We start from the raw sequence: 4,633 nt of genomic DNA, 5'->3' as shown, positions 1-4,633 counted from the left end.
TCATCGTTGATTGCCTGTAGTAGCTGCATCTAACGTTAGTAGCTAACGTTAAAACTAACCTAAAGTTAGTTGTTCACCAACAATCAACATTTGTTTTATCATTAGCTCAAAAACACAGAACAGGACGAGACAAGTTGTCGGCTCAATACGTTCTGCTAGGCAGCTAGGATAATAACAACAATACTTCCGCTCCGGTCAGTGGGCTTCAAAATAAAAGTCTAAAACACCGGAAAAGCTCCGGTCGGTGGGCTTCAAAATAAAAGTCTAAAACACCGGAAAAGACGTTTATTTTGTACAGCGTTTTCCTCCACGAGTACTCGAGTACATCATGTGATCAATCGATCTGGATTATTTTTGCCCATCCCTAGTTTATCCTGTGCTGAAGTCTCCATTCCAATAGAGATAGTATATATTTTGGTGTTTATTTGGAACACTGCCTTTTTATTTATTACGTTTCCACAGTTTTTTCCTCATACTAACATTTTGTACATGGTACCGCAAGCTACATTAATAATACATGTACATGTTAAAAGGATGACACAAAAAGCCAGACAGAGGGCTTGTTTCCAGTTTCAGTTTGTTTTATAATAAACAATCAAACTGAGCATTTTTTTATTTAGGATATTTAAAATGTCTTCCAATGTTAAATAAAGGTTTTTTGCACTTTGAAACGGTTTCCTTGCATTATTATTAGGGATGCTCGATATTGGCTTTTTTACCGATACCGATATTCCGATATTGTCCAACTCTTAATTTCCGATACCGATATCTACCGATATCAACCGATACCGATATATGCAGGGTTTCCCTGTCCAAAAAACTGAATAATTTCAGGTAACTAATAATTTCACTGGATATATATATAACAAATATTGTTATTGTTTTTTTTTGTTTTTAAACCGATACCGATATTTTCCGATATCACATTTTACTGCCGATATCGGCCGATAATATCGGTCGGCCGATAATATCGGACATCCCTAATTATTATGCTATTATTATATTAGTAAAAAAAAATAAAAAGGTTAATTGAACACTTTTGGGAAATACACTGTACCGAAAAAATACCGAACCGTGACTTCAAAACCGAGGTACGTACCGAACTGTGGATTTTGTGTACCGTTACACCCCTGCTATCTATCTACCTCTCTCTCTCTCTCTCTCTCTCTGATTGATTGATTGAAAACTTTATTAACAGATTGCAGAATGGGTACAATACAGTACAGCTCAATACACACAATTGTTAAGGGGATGCAGACCAGAGAAAGACTTTCGTCTTGTTTACATCAGGGTCCCCCATTTTTAATTCATCAGGACATATGACATACATGACATACAGATAGACAGTACTGCTGCATCTATACATTTATGACATACCAGATTTTCAAATACAGTACTGTTTGTGATACAAAAAGAGTCCAGAAAAGGGAGTATATACATTTGACGTAGAAACTGTACATTGAAGGAGGTGGGGGGGGGGGGGGGGAACACTGTACAACTGTACAAGCAAAGCTGTACATTGGAATATTGACAACTATACTAGGTAATTTACTGTACATTGGAGGGGGTACTTTTATATCAAATGCTTACTGTAGCCACTACAGTTACATCATTAAGTCTGCTATAAGCTATTCTCCCTCATGTGTGCAGATCTTTATGCAGTTTTAAAGCACATTGGCTTTGTTCTGAATGCACTTTGTAGTTATCCTACAGAGAAAAGAAAATGCACTTGACTTGGAATTAATGTACTGTATGCATTCAGAAGTGCTGAATAAATGTTTTATGGACCCATAATAGTGATTATTTATTATTTAAGTTAAGTTTTGCCATAATCATATATTTTTCCATAATCAGGTAGCTGAACAACATTAGTAAAAAAAATTCTATTCTATGAATCATTTTCGGCATTCGGTTTTCGGCCAACTGTTTCCTATTTTCGGTATCGGTTTCGGCCAAGAATTTCCCATTCGGTGCATCCCTCACTCCCCACACTTTATATTTATTGATGAAGGATTGCACTACAACTCGTACACCTTACTGTAAATTGTACCTAAATTGTACCTCATCCCATTTCTGCTTTGCACTATATAGTACTGTACATTAGTACACTGCATAGTATTGTATATTATATGGTAACTCAGTTACGTCTTTCTGCATCGAACATTGTACATATGTCTATACTGAACACTGTGACCTCATTTTCTACTTCTAAATTACATGCTATACTATGTTATTTGATACTATCTTGTCTAGCACAGTCTCTGGAGCGTAACAGTAAGAAGCATTTTGTATGAAAGTATTCTGTACTTCTGTATGACAACTATTAAAGAAACTTGAAACTTGAACTTGAAAACTTGAAACCTAGTGATTTACCTTACCTTGCTACCTCTATCTTTTTTTTTATGCTCGCTTATGCCTGTATTTTTTACTGTTGTGAAGCACTTTGAACTGCAACTTCTGTATGAAAAGTGCTATACAAATAAAGTTTATTATTATTATTATATATAAAATCATAAGAAAAGCATTTTCTTCATTGACAAGATCATCCGTGTGGCTCCGATAGGTACTTCATCCACGGCGTGTGTCGGGGGGGAACAGGTGCGTGTTCTCTCATGACCTGGCCAACAGCAAGCCGTCCACCATCTGCAAGTACTACCAGAGAGGAGTGTGCGCCTACGGAGACCGCTGCCGGTAGGTGGACAGTAGACGGCCTTGTGGTTGGATTTCCTTTGATCCTCATGTAGTATTGCTTTACATTTACATTTAGTCATTTAGCTGACTCTTTTATCCAAAGCGACTTACAAGTTCTGTACGACAAGTCATCAGGAAGGGTACAACTCTTATCAGCTGAGTAACAATGTTCAAGTGTTGAGTGCTACAGTGTAGGTTAGTTTATTAGGACAAGTGCATGACAGTAAGGTTAGTTAGGATTAGAGATTTTTTTATTTGTATTTTTTTTCTTCTTTCAGATAATGGTTGAAGAAGTGCGTCTTTAGTCGACGGCGAAAGATTGGACGGGTTTCGGCTGTCCTAACTAGGGTGGGTAGTTCATTCCACCATTGTGGGGCAAGGACTGAGAATAGGCGACTTCTCTTTGATGACCCTCCCGGAGCTTGGATAGGAGTAGGTCTGAGGCGGCCAGAAGATGCAGAGCGTAGGGGTCTTGAGGGTGTGTAGTTGGAGACCATTGACCGGAGGTAGGCGGGAGCGGTTCCCTTTGCCACACAGTATGCCAGGTCGAGGGCCTTTAAGCGGATTCGTGCAGCAATAGGGAGCCAGTGCAGGTCCCTAAGAAGATTTCTCACTCACCATTGTATTAATCCGTTTTACTTAATAACCCCTACCTGTTATTGAATAAATCCCACAGGAGCCAGGGGAACACAGCTCTTAACCCCTGGAAACCTCCACATCAGTCATTCACTCAACTAGCTTACCTGCTCCATCACACACAGCCCCACAACAGGCTCACCAGTGGAGATAGACGGACACAGGGAGGATTAAGCAAGTCACCTGCAGGTGAATTTGACCTACTGGGTTTACATTTAATTCCTGTCGTATTTTCCTGCCTGTCGTTGTGTGTTTGTTGGGTGTTCGGATCTTTCAAACATTTTCATTTGAATCCCTCCGAAAGGGTCTGACAGGCACCACACAATGGATGACTCAATGGTTGGTCATTGGTTTGTTTATTTTAAACAGACCAGTTGAGATGTTTTCCCACAATACAGATGACCACAGTTATATATAGTTTCTTTCTTTAGATAACCATAGCTTAACTGTCCATAGGTTATAGTTACGACTTCCACAGATAACTGTCCATAGATAGTTATAATTTCCACAGCTTACCATAGGTCAGAAACCTGTGAAACAGAACAAAATGCACAGTAGCATACACATTAATTAAGCATAATATTAATATGAGCCACTGAGCCAGCATTTTTTATGATCAGCAGAGCACATAAAACACTAGCCAGGATACCTTGGTAGAACACATGAAGAAGTGACCTGCTGATATCAAAGGATCTAAGCTTTCTCAAATGAAAAAGCCGAGACTGGGCTTTCTTGAACACAGAATCTGTGTTCTTCTTCCAGTCCAGCTTGCTGTCCAGGTGGACACCAAGATACCTATAGAACTGGACTATCTCCATTTCTTCCCCCTAATGATGACAGGAGAGACATTCACCGTCTTCCTACTGAAGTTGATGACTAACTCTTTGGTCTTTTTGATATTAAGTAAAAAAAAATGGCATCACACCAGTGGACAAATCAATCAAGTCAATCTCCTTTTTATAGGCTTGGTCATCGCCTTTGTTGATGAGACAGATCAGAGCCGTATCATCTGAGAATTTCTGTATATGGCACATGGCCTCGCTGTGTCTGCAGTCCGCAGTAGGGCTGTCACGATTCGTCGACCCGGTCGACGAGTAAATGTAGTCGATTTGCACATTCATGATCGACGCGTCGTATTGTTAATTGTATGTGCCTTTTGCGTTGGAAATGGCAGACGTTCAAAGTCATAACATGCGAAACGTGTAATCTAACTAATGCACAGTGAATCACGTTCAAATAGAATTAACTTCTCTTAGACCACTATTCGTGATTCTGCCTAGAGCCAGGACTCGACAGTCACATACAG

General features: G+C 39.4%; 1 long non-coding RNA gene across 1 annotated transcript; it reads left to right on the top strand.

Annotated features, from left to right (window-relative positions):
* Positions 1–2,576: 2,576 nt before the first annotated feature.
* LOC311236431 lies at positions 2,577–3,501 on the top strand. The gene is made up of 3 exons (XR_014620215.1): positions 2,577–2,691; positions 2,970–3,039; positions 3,368–3,501. It is a non-coding gene; the product is annotated as an uncharacterized lncRNA (long non-coding RNA).
* Positions 3,502–4,633: the final 1,132 nt, after the last annotated feature.

Source organism: Notolepis coatsorum (assembly GCF_963971535.1).
Source record: "Notolepis coatsorum genome assembly, chromosome: 11".
Taxonomy (NCBI): Eukaryota; Metazoa; Chordata; class Actinopteri; order Aulopiformes; family Paralepididae; genus Notolepis; species Notolepis coatsorum.
Note: the sequence above shows the minus strand (reverse complement) of the source record. Positions and strands in the feature narration are given on the sequence as shown.